At 37.5% G+C, this 15,501-nt stretch overlaps 1 protein-coding gene and 1 long non-coding RNA gene across 12 annotated transcripts in view; one reads left to right on the top strand and one right to left on the bottom strand.

The window, feature by feature from the left end:
• SCOC (short coiled-coil protein) overlaps positions 1-15,501 on the bottom strand; it is a 44,532-nt gene that overhangs the window by 4,997 nt on the left and 24,034 nt on the right. The window contains exons 1-3 of one of the 11 annotated variants that reach the window (XM_074040507.1): positions 4,065-4,195; positions 3,847-3,904; positions 3,526-3,638 (exon numbers count right to left, since the gene is read on the bottom strand). The exons of 1 other annotated variant lie outside the window; for it this stretch is intronic. The gene's annotated coding sequence lies outside the window, so the exon portion shown is untranslated. Of the gene's footprint in view, positions 1-3,525; positions 3,639-3,690; positions 3,905-4,064; positions 4,196-15,501 lie in introns of those variants that run through there. 9 more of the 11 variants (XM_045392895.2, XM_065545516.1, XM_045392893.2 and 6 more) reach the window with 9 other exon arrangements.
• Positions 4,410-15,501, top strand: part of LOC141410341 (uncharacterized) — a 96,511-nt gene continuing 85,419 nt past the window's right edge. The window contains exons 1-3 of the long non-coding RNA XR_012435129.1: positions 4,410-4,543; positions 6,450-6,456; positions 13,513-13,549. This is a non-coding gene — a long non-coding RNA (uncharacterized lncRNA). The remainder of the gene's footprint in view (positions 4,544-6,449; positions 6,457-13,512; positions 13,550-15,501) is intronic.

Here is a 15,501-nt window from a genome sequence, read left to right as displayed (position 1 = left end):
AAAATATGTAGGGCTGGGAGCAGTGGCTCACGCCTGTAATCCCAGCACTTTGGGAGGCCAAGGTGGGCAGATCATGAGGTCAGAAGATCGAGACCATCCTGGCTAACATGGTGAAACCCCATCTCTACTAAAAATACAAAATAAAATTAGCTGGGCGTGGTGGTAGGCGCCTGTAGTCCCAGCTACTCAGGAGGCTGAGGCAGGAGAATGGCGTGAACCTGGGAGGCGGAGCTTGCAGATCACACCACTGCACTCCAGCCTGGGCAACAGAGCGAGACTCGTCTCAAAAAAAAAAAAAAAAGAAAAAAATATGTAATATCCCTTGTATAACATTTATTAAATAATTAACTACAAATGGTATACAATTAATGATGCTGAATAAAGCGACTCCAAGTCTTCTAGCATCTTTCCCCTTATCTAAAACCGCACTTAAAGTTGCTCTGCCCGACCTCTTTCTCACATGGTTTCTCAGATTCTCTGCATTTCAGATTATTAAAATGTTTCCAATAATTTTTTTTTAAAAGTTATTCGACCTACTGTAGTATTTAAAGACCACACTCCAAAAACTATTCCTCTCCATTGAATCAACATGTCTCTTATAATTGAAGAGTGTTAGTGAAAACTTGATTTGATATTTCCCTGACAGAGAAGCACACTTGTAACCAGGTGCTCCAGTCACTCTCTTTTCATACCATTTCAACCACTGATCTGGCTGAAAGAGGTCTGAGTGAGATGAGAGAGGCAACAACCAAAAGCAAAAGTGATCGTGGGAGTGCTCAGCAGGAGTAAGCTGCAATTTGGCAACTGTATTTGCTAAATAATAAATTAAAGGTGCTTCAAATTTCTCATATCCAATGCTTTTAAGGCTACAGCTGGAACATATTTTCATGATAGCTAAGAAGAGTTATAAGATATACAAGCCAAAGCAACAGATAATCAGAGAATGACACAGCTGATTTTGAAGTCAGATATAATAGAGTGATTGGGAAGTCTTCTTTTGCTTATGTTTCAGACTAATACTTAAATTAAACCAAAAAGTTTGCAAAAGCACAAGTGTTCCAAACTCACCAATATAAGACGTAAAGAAAAAGAAGCCAGTTTCTGAAATTCTGACCACATATAATCCAAACAATAGAAAACCTATGCGTGGTTTAGCAACAGTGACTTCATCTTAAAAAGTGAAAGAAAATAAAAAGCAGAAAAACAGGGTGGAGAGGGCTTATTAAAGGAAAAATTACTCTCACACTCAAGATTGGGGCAAAGGCAGGAGCACAAAAGTAGTGCCACAAGAACAGTGCTATAGGATATACAACGCGAGAGAGTACAATTCACACCACAGTCTATGTAAGATTGCACCCCAAGTGTTGTACAGTGCAAAACCTGCCCACTGTATCTGGCAGCCCTGGGCATAAGGGCATTACTCTTTAGTACAGTGAACCACAGCATTACCTGCTGCCTCTCCACAACAAAAGAACAAGAAGCAATTGTATTTTATCGTGATGAGATCAAATAGACCCACCTCAAAATGCTACTATTGTATTAATATATATTCAAAGTCTTTCAGTAGATTTAGGGCAATAAACTGATTTGTTTTACATATGAGATCAAAAGACTTGCTGAGTTCTTTATGTCAAAGTATTTTAGCCACGGATTTTTTCTTTTAAAATAGTATTGATCCTCAAACTGCCCAAAGTCTACATTTAACACAGTACTACATCATAATAGGTACTTAATACTGAGTTTTTCAACTTTTTCAACTATAAAATCCTTTTTTACCTATAGTTGCTATAACATCAATCTAATTCCATGTCAAATATGCTCTTAAAAGTTCACTTTCAACTCCTTCTACTCCTACATATAAACACAAATCTGATGAAAAACGAGAAAATTCAGACCAAGTCTGCTGAAGCATGGGAACACTGAAATGAATTTGGGGTGCTGAGGCTGCTGTGCCTATCCTAAATCACCTTAACCCAGAAATGGATATGGTTCGCTGAGATTCTTCAGCTCTGATGTATGCCTAGGTCAGACCTTTTAAAGGTTTCTCAAAAATCACAGTAAATTTGGGTATCTAGCCTTGGTTAGTGGAACGGAATCTAGAATTATTTTTTGATTATTTAAGTCCAGGAGGCAGAACGCAGAGAGAATATAAACCAGGAAATGTGGCAAACATTAGGACAAGATGCATTTAATTACATAATTTTTGCCATGCACACACACCTGTGACCAAAGACGCGCATCTTACCAAATATTCCCCTATCTTCTTTTATAGTATCTCTAATAGTATACAATATCCACAATATCACTCTCCTCGAGAGGCAGTTTGGCACGATGATTAACAACATGAACTCAGATTACCTGGATTCAAATCCTAGTTCTGCAACTTATAAGCTCTGGAACCTTGGGCAAGGTTAACACCTCAGCCTTAAGTTTCCTCATTTGTAAAATGCGGATAATAACCATACGTATCTCATGGGTTTGTTGTGAGAATGAGTGGATACAAGGTGTTTGCAACAGTACCTAGTACATAGTAGGTATTCAATAAATGTCTGCTATTATCTTCTCTACCTTTTAGCTCTCATTTGGGCAACAAAAAGAATTTAAAGAAAACCATCTGGTCCAGCTGCTTCATTTTACAGATAAATCAAGGCCAAAGACAACAATGGCTTACTGAAGACCACAGAAGTAGTCAGCAACAGGGCCAAGACTACAACAAATGCCCAAGTGTTTTTTCCACCATTTCACCACAGCTGCTGTCACATCTGAGACTGCAGATTTTGAGACCTTTTTCTAATATCCGTCCATCTTCAGTCACTCAACTTTTCTGCATCTAAAATTGATTTCACCATCTGTCATACTAGAGAACTAGCAAGACTGCTAAAATAGTATCTTCGTGCATTAATGTGCTAAATGCTTTGCATATGTTATTTCATCAAATCAACAGAAGGAAATTGCAATTTACAGATATGGACACTAAATTTCAGAAAGGCTATATATCTTTCACAAAGGCTGTTTCAGAGGTTTCACAGCCAATGTCTCTACCAAGAATTTGAACCCAGGTCTAACTTCACCGTCCACGCTTTTTCCATTATGCAATGGAAGAAACTTTAATATGGCCCTAATCTTAAGTTTGCCAAACATTTTGCTACCACTGATGTCAAACTCCTCTGAAATCTTTACTAACCAAATCAAGATAAACCCCATTCCCTTTAGGCTACGTCAACTTCAATATAATTTGTCTGTTCAGCTCTGTTCAAGTTCTGCTTTGACTTGTCCTGGTTAAATAATCCAGTTTTTCCACAAGATCAAGGAATTGTTTGGCCAAATGAGGATGTAAACGGAAGCTATACTCTTAAGAGGATGGCTAGCTACACTGATTTTAATCAGGGATACAGGTACCAGAATACATGGGCATAGCTTTGGGTCCTGGAGCATAGACAGCGTGTTGGGAACACCTGGAATGGCATCTGTCCTTATTGTTGCGTAATAGTCTGAGGTTGACACATTGTATAACAGAAGCCTTGCCTTTCAGGAATGTATCCTCTTTCTCCTTTCCAAACCTTACTTCCCAAAACTTGTTCAGCAGGACTCTGGGGAGAAGACGATTCACCAACAAACCCAGGTGCCGCTTTCGCCGCCTGGAAAGACGTTCCAATCCTTATTTTACGGCTCACTAGGCTCCTTCCCCACCTTGGCCTCCCCTCCCAACTCTCAGGCTCTTGCAGAGCAGCCACGGGCAGGTCCAGGCGAGCCAGGTCCCATTCCACCCAAACGCCCCTCCCGCAGTCCAATTCCAGAGCTGGGGGCTGCAAAGCGGCTCCCGACCCAGGAGCTGCGGGGAGAAACCTGCACGATGTCTGCGTCAGGGACCGCGAGAGGCCCTTCTCCCAAAGAACGCCTGGGCCTGACAACGAAAACAGGAGAAAAAGAGGTTGCGCAGGGGTTCTGCAGGGAGCCAGGCCTCCGCCGCCCACCAGACGCCCAGGCCCAAGACCGCTCCTCCCGGGCCCCCGGTGCGCATGGCCGCGTCCAGCCCGCCCCGCCCTCCAGGCTCTCGGAGGTACCAAGGGTGTAGGTCTAGTCGCCTGGGGCCAAGCCCTCTGCTGCCCAGGACGGCCCTCACCTTCCGCTCGAGGCGCCGGGAGAGGGAGCGATCAAGCAGACACCTCAGGCCGGGACACTTGAACCAACTGACGCCGGCAGCTCCGCCCACTCCGCCCACAGAATGTGCGTGAGAAGAATCCCGCCCCGTCCCGGCACCCCGCCCGCCAATCACGACTCGAGGAAACACGCCTGCGCATTAGCTGCCCGCCGCCCCCAAGTCGTCCAATCTCAAAGCACAGGACACTGACATCCAATCAGGATTGAGGTCGCTGTGGGCGGGACCTGGAAGAGCGACAGCCAATGACAGTAAAGAAGGAAGCTGCGCCGCCCTGGTGAAGTGGCTCATCGTGTCTCTTAGGAAACCTTGAGAATTGGAGTGAGAATCCCAGTGTGGAAAATCAGGAGAGAGGTTGGTATGAGCGACAGAGAAGTCATTCAAGTTCAAGAAAAGAGCGTTTGCGAACCGAGCAGAGAAAGTCAATGCGACACCGTGGTTCCTCAATTCTAAAAGCAGACTTTTTCATATTTTTCTTATTTCCGAAATCGGAAAGCTTATAGTTGCGCTAGTGGAATGTTCCTCTCCTCACGCCCCTCCTCCCAAACTATTATTAAATCTGTAGTGCGTGGCAACTTAATATTTTAGAATTGAGAAAATACCCTAGTGGTACTGAGGCGTAGCATTTTTGCTCACCTTACCCCGTTGGAGCCTCACAGCAACCCACAGAAAGGAACTGAAGCCTGAGCGTGAATAGGTTTCTTGCTCAAGGTCACACATACGGTATCAAGTGTAGAGTGTTCTTCGTGACACTGCTCATCGTAATCTAGCACTTGACACAAAGAGGCATCCTGCTTTAATATTCGTTGAGTACAAAGCAGACATCCACAGCAATGCATTATTTTGGCTTTGGCACAGTCTCCTGAACTGTAGAGACAAGCCTTATGTCTCCCTGTTTCTTGACTTTTTACTTCTGGCACAGTTTGCTGACACATCGCCTTAATCATTTTAAGAGCTATATAAAGAGATCTTCCATTCACTGTTTTGAGAACTGTACATTTGGCTGAGATTACAATACTCAATTTGAGGACATTTACTAGAATGCAGTGTAGGAGCTAAATAAATGAAAAAACTCCAACATAAATCTAATAGGAGTGCCAAAAAAGAGACACTAGAGAGAATGGATGCAGGCAGTATTCAAAGAGTAATAACTAAGAACTTTCCAAGATTGTGGATTATTTGAATTTTCAGTTTCAAGAAATACTTATTCTTGAGCAGGATTGATATAAAGAATTCTCTGCAATGGTGAAATTGCAGGACACCAAAGATCAAGAGAAACTATTAAAGCAACTTTTTGCTAGAATAATATTTTTAAATGTTTTTAATTGTAGTGAAATATACATAGAATAAAATTTACCATCTTAACCATTTGTAACTTAGTAGTATCAGATACATTCCACATCGATGTTCAACCAATCTCCAGAACCAATCTCTCTTTTTATCTTGCCAAACTAAAACTCTATACCTATTAAACAGCAACTCTCCATTTCCTACTCCCCTCATCCTCTGGCAGTAATCATCTTACTTTCTGTTGATCAGTTTGACTACTCTAGGTACCTCACGTGAGTGGAATGATACAGAATTTGCCCTTTTGTGACTGGCTTATTTCATTTAGCATAATGCCTCAGGGTTCATCCATGTTATAGTATATTGCAGAACTTCCTTTTTTAAGGCTGAATAGTTCTATATATCATTTATTATGTGTATTATACCACATTTTGTTTATTCATCTATCAGTGGACACTTAGGTTGCTTCCTCCTTTTGGCTATTGTGAATAATACTGCTGTGGACATGGGTGTGCAAATGTCTCTTTGAGACCCTCTTTTCAGTTCTTTTGGATATACACCTAGAAGTGTGCATTAATTTGTGCTGAATCATATGGTAATTCTATTTTAAAGCAACTTTTTAAAAACTGGTATTGACCTAAGAATAGACAAAAAGAAAATTAGAAAAAACAAAAAGGATACCTGGAATTTGGTATATAATAAACATGTCTGGTGAGGAATAACTGTTTCTAAGGTTGTGGGAAAAAACTATTATTCATTACTTGGGAATGTAAATTAGTACAGTAACTGTTCATAGGATATAGAAGACACAAATTTTATTGGTTCTAGTTAAATTGGCTATTTATATAAAAATAAGAAATTTGATCCTGATACAACAGAAATAAAACTAAATTCCAAATGAAATAATGACCCAAAATGTGAGAAACAAAACTCTAAACTTTTAGAAGAAAAGCATATGTCTTTATGATATCACCATAGGGAAGAAACAGCATGATTCATTAAGGAAAGATGTAAAATATTATTTTAAAATTTAGAAGTTTTACAAACAGAAGAGAAGCCATCTCTAATCAAGTTAAAAACAAGCCACAGGTTGGCAGAATATAGTAAAACTCTGAAAATATAAAGAATTCAGACACATCAATAAGAAAAAGACAACTCAAGATAAATATATTCAAATAACATAAGTAGGCCACTTACAGAAGAGGAAAACTCAATGGCCAGAAAGATTTTTTTAAAAATGTTTACCTTCACTAATAGTTAGGTAAAATAACGTTAAAACAATTAGATAAAGGGGCATATTCATCAAGAAGATGCAAAATCCTAACCACAGTGCTAAAAAATAGCAATGAATCAAAAATTAATTGAATTCAAAGAGTTCATTACTTCCTACTCTGCAATTTGTAAAACAAGTATACAGAAAATCTAAGTATACAGAACTCAGGTCCCAAACTTTTCAGTATATTAGAATCACCTGGGAATCTTTTAATTATTCTAGTGAACAGACCACACCTCAAAATAAATTACAATCTTAAGGAGTGAGATACAGGCATTAGTGTTTTTGAAAGCTAAGAAGCTGATTTTGAAAAAAGGCTGGCAAATTTCTGAACTATTGATATAGAAGACCTGAACAATCCTATCAGCCAACTTGACCTAATGGACGTTTGTAGAACATTCCACCCAATAACTGAAGAACACACTTTCTTTAATAGACTCCACTGTGTATCATCAAACAAATCTCAGCAAATTTAAAATAATTGAAATAATAAAAATTATTGTCTCTACCCAGAAAGGAATTAAGCTAGAAATCAGTAACAGAAAGATATTTGTAAATCCCCAAATAGTTAGAAATCTAACTATGTACTTCTAAACAAACCATGGGTCACAGGGGAAGTCACACACAAAAAAATTAGAAAGTAATTTTAAACTAAAATGTAAACATATCAAAAGTTGTGGGATACAGCTAAATAGTGCTTAGAGGGATTTTTTTTTTTTTTTTTTTTTTACCATTAAATGCTTATATGAGAAAAAAAGATTCCAAATCCAGAATCTAAGCATTCATTTTAAGATATTAGGAAAAGAAAAATAAATTAAACTCAAAGCAAGCACATAGGAGAAAATAATATAGAGCAAAAAATCAATCCTATTGAAAATCATAAAACAATAGAAAAAATAGTAAAACCAAAAGGCGGTTCTTTTAAAGGAATAATAAATGTTAAAACTGTAGGCAGACTTATCCAGGAAAAAAAAAGGAGAGGGGCACCACAAATAACCAATATCAAGAATAAAAGCAGGGACATATTATAGATACTGAAGCCATTAAAAGGAATATTATGAAAAATCTTATGGCAATAAATTTGATAATTTAGGTTTTCACAGTGGTACTGAGGTAATTCCATGGGAATAGATAGATTATTATTTTCAACAAGTGTTGCTGGAACGAGTTGATATCAATATGCAGGAAAAATGAATATCAAGCTCTACCTCACAGCATACACAGAAATGTTAATTCAAAATAGACCAGAGTTGAAAACATTAAAGCCAAAATTATAAATCTTCTGGAAGAAGACAGAGAAGAAAACCTTCATCCCCTTGGTGTTGGCCAAATTTTTTGAGATGGGTCACAAAAAACAATATAAAAAAAATTTAAATAATTGAACTTCATAAAAGTTGAGGTTTTCTGCTCTCTGTAAGACATCATAATGAAAATGAAAAGATAACTCACAGGCTTGAGAAAAACAATAGTCACAATACGTTAACAAATGACTTGAATTCAGAATATCTAAGAGCTATTTCAATCAATAATAGGAAAACATTCCAAAAATACAGAAATACTAGCCAGCAATTAGAAAGGAATAAATTTCTGAGATATACATAAGAACAAACTTGTTGGTAATAAGTGAATCTAAAATATTTATGTTGAATGAAAATAACCAGATACAAAAAGTATAGACTTTATTGTTTTCTTAATGTAAAGTTCTGGAGCAGATAAACCTTATCAGTTGTGACAGAAATCAGATCAGTGATTGCCTGGGGTGGAAGTTGAGAGGAGGGCTGACTCAAAGGAGCATGATGGGACTGTTTGGGGCAATGGAAATGTCCTATAATATCTTGACTGATTGGTGTGGTGATTACACAGTGTATGTGAATGTCAAAAGTCGTCTTCCATAACTTAAAATGTGTGCATTTGATAGTAATTTTTCCTCAATAAAATTGATCATTTTTAAAAAATGAGAAGACTAGTGTATTAGGGTTCTCTAGAGAGACAGAACTAATAGGATATATATATATATATTTGTAGAATACATATATTTGTAGAATATATATATCCTATTAGTCATATATATATATTTTATATATATGTGTGTGTAAAGGGGAATTTATTAAGTAGTATTAACTCATACAATCACAAGTCCCACAATAGGCTGTCTGCAAGCTGAGGTGAAAGGAAGCCAGTCCAAGTCCCAAAAACTGAAGAACTTGGAGTCCAATGTTCGAGGACAGGAAGCATCCAACATGGGAGAAAGATGTAGGCTGGGAGGCTAAGCCAATCTAGCCTTTTCACGTTTTTCTGCCTGCTTTATATCCTGGCCACACTGGCAGCTGATTAGATGGTGCCCACCAAGATTAAGAGTGGATCTGCCTTTCCCAGCCCACTGACTCAAATGTTAATCTCCTTTGGCAACACCCTCACAGACACACCCAGGATCAGTGCTTTGCATTCTTCAATCCAATCAAGTTGACACTCAGTATAACCGGCAAGAACTAGCCATGATTTTTTCAGAGTCTACAATGCCCTAGGTATGCTACATGTGTTGTTTTATACTTAGTCCTCAAACCATCCAGTCAGCTATGTATTATCGATTCCATTTTACAGGGAGGAAATAAAGGATCAAAGACAGTCTTGTCCAATATCATAAAGCTAGTGAATATAGTCTGAATTCAAACCTATCTTTTTATTTGTAAAATGAGTATCATAATACCTGCTTTACTGAACTGTTACTAGGATTGCTAGAATTAAATAAAAATAAATAACTGCAAAGACTCCAAATTGAAATTACTTTAGAACCACCACCCAAAGAAGGTGGGTTGGAACTTGGAGCCTCAACCTAACCAACTCATGTTTCTACTAAATTAAAAATATCAACATTCTCCATAGGATTTAAACAGGACCCAGGGACTTATAACATAATAGTCAGAATATTCAGGATCTAATTCACAATTATTCTGCTTATGAAAAACCATGCAAATCTCAATTCCCGTGAGAGTAACAACAAATACCAACAGTGAGATAACACAAATGTTAAAATTATCTGCAAATGATTTTAAGCAGCTATTACAAGAATACCTGTGTAAGCAATCATGAAAAATCCCAAGATAGAAATGATAATTGAAAGTATGAATAACATAAATAGAAGATATAAATAAAAACCAAATGGAAATTTTTAAACTGAAAAATAATATAATTATTTAATTACATTTTTAAATTTTAATGAAATTTAAAACTGTCTGCAAAGAATCAGTGGCAGGATGGAGATGAAAGAGGATTTAGTGAATTTGATAATTTCAGTAGAAATTATCCAATCTGAACAACAGAGAGAAAAATTATTGAAACAAAAAATGAACAAAACCTCAGGAATCTGAGGGCCAAAAAAGATCTAACATTTGAGTCATCAGAGTCCCAGAAAGAAAGGAAAAATAGTATTGTACTGAAAAATGTTTGAAGAAATAAACGTTTTCCAAGTATGGCAAAAGACAATCTCATAGGGAAAAAGTTTCATTAAGAAAATGTATTAAAAGGCCCTAGGGGGAGGGGTATAGTTAAAAAGATTACTAGAAACAGTTATCTAGACTCTGAGCATCAATGTTACTAACATCACAAAGAGAGACAGATATCATTTACTTTCTAATGGAAAATGAATATACCATCACCTGTGAAAGTCTGATTAAAAAAAATTGAAGCCTGACTTGATCAAGCCCATAAATTATCAATTTAACAGGAAATACAGAGAACTGATAAATATGTCAAATCTACCACCTGCATAAAATTATCAAAATCCAGCTATGAGGCTGGGTGCGGTGGCTCACGCCTCTAATCTCACCACTTTGAGAGGCCGAGGTGGGGGGATCACCTCAGGTCAGGTGACCAGCCTGGCCAACATGGCAAAAACCCATCTCTACTAAAAATACAAAAATTAGCTGGGTGTGGTGGTGGGCACCTGTAATCCCAGCTACTTGGGAGGTTGAGGCAAGAGAATCACTTGAATCCAGGAGATGGAGGGTGCAGTGAGCCAAGATCATGCCACTGTACTCCAGCCTGGTGACAGAGTGAGACTCCATCTCAAAAAAAAAAAAAAAAAAAAAAAAAAAAAAAATTCCAGCTATGCAAAACACTACAGGACACAGATTTTAAAAACAAAACAAACAAAACCCTTTTCTTTACCAAATAAATTGCACTTCCCTATAAATATATACACCTAGTATGTACCACAAAAATTTTTTTTTAAATGAAAAAATAAATTGCACTGGGGGAAAAGAAGTGAAAAGGAAACTTGTAGATTAAAGACATTTAAAATATGTAAACCAAAAATAAAATTATAAGCACCCCCCCAAATATCTGAATGGACCCCTCAACCAAGGGCATTCCAAAGTTAACCTGAAATGCTAGTTCAGGCCATGATATGAAGGGGTTCAGACATGCCTCATTATACCTTTCTCCCTTTTAGAATTCAGGAAAAGTCGACCAGCATTAACATCAACAGAGACCTGAAGTCTGATAAGAAACATTTACAATTGGCCGGGCATGGTGGCTCAAGCCTGTAATCCCAGCACTTTGGGAGGCTGAGGCGAGTGGATCACAAGGTCAGGAGATCGAGATCATCCTGGCTAACACGGTGAAACTCCGTCTCTACTAAAAATACAAAAAAATAGCTGGGCGTGGTGGCTGGCGCCTTTAGTCCCAGCTACTCAGGAGGCTGAGGCAGGAGAATGGCGTGAACCTGGGAGGCAGAGCTTGCAGTGAACCAAGACCAGCCTGGGCTACAGAGCAAGACTCCGTCTCAAAAAAAAAAAAAAAAGGAAACATTTACAATCTATTCTCTCTGCAGCCTGCTACCTAGAGGCTTATCTGCATGATAAAACTTTGGTCTTCATAATCGTTTATCATTTTAGCCCATACATTCCTTTCTATTGATTCCAGGTCTTTAGATAATAACTTAACTCTTTCAACCAATAGCCAATCCGAAAATTTTTAAATCTACCTATAAGCTGGCAGTCTCCACTTTGCATTGTCCTGCCTTTCCAGATGGAACCAATGTACATCTGATGTGTATTGACTGATGTATTATGTCTTCCTCAAAAGTAAAAAAGCAAGCTGTACCCCGATCACCTTGGGAACATATTATCAGGACCTCCTAAGGCTGTGTTATGGGCACATCCTTAACCTTGGTGAAATAAACTTTCTAAATTGATTGAGACCTGTCTCAGATACTTTTGGTTCACAAATATGTATTTTAAAAATAGACAGAAAAACCTATGGTTTATTTTGGATGCATCTTTGGATGATAAAACTATTTTTAAAATGCAAAAAAATGATTGCCATAAGATAGGATATAGTTATTTTAGAGTGTTTACCTTTTTCAAATTCCAGAACCAAATTATGTTTGCTAATTTAAACTTTAAAATAAGTCTTTAGAAACTCTATCTAAAAAAGATAACATACAAAAAGATAACTATTAGAGAGTAATATATCTTTCACAAGATGTTCAAATTTGATAAAACAGTGTTGCTGATCATTAAGATGTACCTTAAATGATTAGGGGGAAAAAACCCACCTTGAAATGACCAAAAGATGCCTAAAAGAATAGTACATGTAAGTGGGTATAAAAAAAAAGTTGAAATTTTGACAAACTGATCATGAAATAAACATTCATTAAACTACATATTTATTTTATTAAACTACATATTTATTTTATACAGGTTCTACATTTGTATTATATTTTTCAATAAAAATGGTTTTAAAAATTACTTGGCCATAAAAAAATTCCCTCTTCTGGGTCGGGCGTGGTGGCTCACGCCTTTAATCCCAGCACTTTGGTGGGCGGATCACCTGAGGTCAGGAGTTCAAGACCAGCCTGACCAACATGGTGGAACCCCATCTCTACTAAAAAATACAAAATTAGCCGGAAGTGGTGGTGCATGCCTGTAATCCCTTGGAAGGGATTACAGAAAAGGCTCAGGTAGGGGAACCGTGAATTATGTATTCATCTTGCGCTCAGCAAATCGGCACTTTACATAAGATAGGGTGAACATGGAGTAGTTACCTATGGAGATATTTAACCTTTTGTCTGTAGCTATCTGCTTAGGAACAGAAGGAAAGGCAGCTCTTGCATGACTCAGCTTTCAGCTTATTTTCAGCTTTCAGACTTGGGACGCTGAGGCAGGAGAATTGCTTGAATCCAGGAGGCAGAGGTTGCAGCGAGCCGAGATGGCGCCATTGCACTCCAGCCCGGGCAACAAAAGCGAAACTCCGTTTCAAAAAAAAAAAAAAAAAAAAAATCCCTCTTCTGAATATGGAAAGGCTATAAGTAGAAATAGAAACCACTGAAATTGCATAGAAATATTTAATTATAAGGTGAACATTCATGTGACCTGAACTATGTGAATATTGATAATACAGTTCATCTAAACAAAGGCACAAAATTAAAATTTTTTCATAGAGAATGGGGGAAGTCCTAATTGAAAACTGTACAAGGCAACGTATTATGTGGGGGAAGAAATGATAAATAATGAAACAGAGAACTTCCAAGATCTTTTTGATGTTCCAGTCTGGCGCACACTCATTGTGCACATACAAGCTGCTATTTTATCTTAAGTAATTAGAGGCTTCTAAACATACTGTGGATATTTTAAGGTGAAATATGCTAAATGGAAGCATTTTTTTATAACTTTCAAGTATAACCAGGTGTGTTCTCTGATGCTTTAAGCTCATTAATTTGCAAAACATGTTTCATTTCATTCCTAAATAAGAACTCACATTTTCTTTTTTACTCATTTTTTTCACTTGAAAGGTTATTGAATTCATTGGAGAATGCTGTTCTGAATTTGGTGAGTAAAGAATATAACCTATTTGTTAAAACTTGATTTCAAAACTAGACATAACTGTATACTACAGACTAGTATACTATACTCAACAGTATACCATATAGCTATTTGGTAAATTAAGGTGTTCATGTATACTTTTCTCAAGATTATAATTTCTGATAATAACCAAGAGTAAACAAATTTGATCAGTCATTTTCATTTATTTGTTCAATAGGCAGAGGAAATGTAAGAAATTACCCATGTACTTTTAGAGTTTCTCAAGCAAGAATTGCAAAGGATTTCAAGGTCCTTATGGAATCAACTTTTGGACTTTAACATGAAAACAGAAATAGTTAGGAATGATTCTGTGCAGTTTCGGTGCTGTGAAAGGAGAATAAAAACTCAAGACTCCAATTCACTCTGCCAGAAGGAAAAAAAATAAGCTGAAAGCTGAGTCATGCAAGAAGCTGCCTTTCCTTCTGTTTTTAAGCAGATAGCTACGTATAAAAGGTTAAATATCTCTATAGGTAGCTACTCTATGTTCACCCTATCTCATGTAAAGTGCCGATTTGCTGCGCACAAGATGAATACGTCATTCACCATTCCCCTACCTGCGCCTTTTCTCCAGTGACATGTAGATTACTATACCCTCGCTCTTCCCTCTCTAGCCCACTTTTCCCCTTTAAATACTGAAGCTCTCAAAGTCATCCTTGGATAAAGGAACAGACCACAGCCTGTTTCTCTGATTCTGTGTTCTTTTCTTCCACGTGTGTCCTTAACCTTGGCAAAATCAACTTCTAAATTGATTGAGACCTATCTCAGATACTTTTTGGTTTACAGTCCTTATTTTTCTCTAGATAATATTTTCAATTAGCATTTCCCCCAGAATTGGTATTTATACCTCTGGTTGTACAAGATGAATTTTTAAAAATAGTTACATATTTATTTTATTATAATATGAATAATACAACTAATTCTCAATTCACAGATGTTAACATGTTGCTTAGAATAAAGCTAGGTTCAAAACTGATTTTAATTAAATGGTTAATTTAACGTGGCAAAAATCATGATGTTGGTATGCAAATGACTGGTTCAGAAAACTCTGATCTACCAACAATGTGACAAACATTGGTTTGAAGAAGAAGAAACCTGGGTTCTTGCTCTGGCTCAGCCTAGATTCAATTCATTCCATTCTTTACTCATTTAAAAGTTTAGTTTTGTGTCTATCGTGAGCTAGATATTATGCAGCATTCAAATATTTGAAATTAACCATCAGACTGCGGGGAGTTAGTCACTTTCCTGTCCACCCCTGTTTCCTCAAGTGAGGGCTTGGAAGAGAGTTCATTTAGCTTCTTAACATGGTGTAAAATAACATTAAGAACTTTATCAAACAACACTACCAGTGAGTTAGAGTGAATGGTTCCCCAGATTTAAGAGTCAATCTTTGCTGGTAAGATTGTGTCTGACCATCCAGCTTTTGGCACTCTGCCTGTCACAGGTTCTCAAAGTGTATTTCCTGAGTGAGTTGTCATTGAGCCACCTCATTCCAGCATTTGTGATTTTGTGATTCTGTGATTCTCTAAACACGAATCTATATTTTCAGTCATGTCAGCTGGGTACATGTTCACTAAAATTTTATAAAAATAATCTGGCTTTAGGCTGGGCACGGTGGCTTACGCCTGTAATCTTTGGGAGGCCGAGGCGGGTGGATCATGAGGTCAGGAGATCAAGACCATACTGGCCAACATGGTGAAACCCTGTCTCTACTAAAAATACAAAACTTTGCAAGTCATGGCAGTGCGCACCTGTAGTCCCAGTTACTTGGGAGGCTGAGGCAGGAGAACTGCTTGAACCCAGTAGGTGGAGGCTGCAGTTAGCCGAGATCACGCCACTGCACTCCAGCCTGGGCAACACAGCAAGACTGCATCTCAAAAAAAAAAAAAAAAAAAAAAATCTGGCTTTAAAATCAGGATTAA

This window comes from Macaca fascicularis, chromosome 5, assembly GCF_037993035.2.
Source record: "Macaca fascicularis isolate 582-1 chromosome 5, T2T-MFA8v1.1".
In the NCBI taxonomy this organism is placed as follows: Eukaryota; Metazoa; Chordata; class Mammalia; order Primates; family Cercopithecidae; genus Macaca; species Macaca fascicularis.
This window is presented reverse-complemented; position numbering and strand designations above follow the sequence as displayed.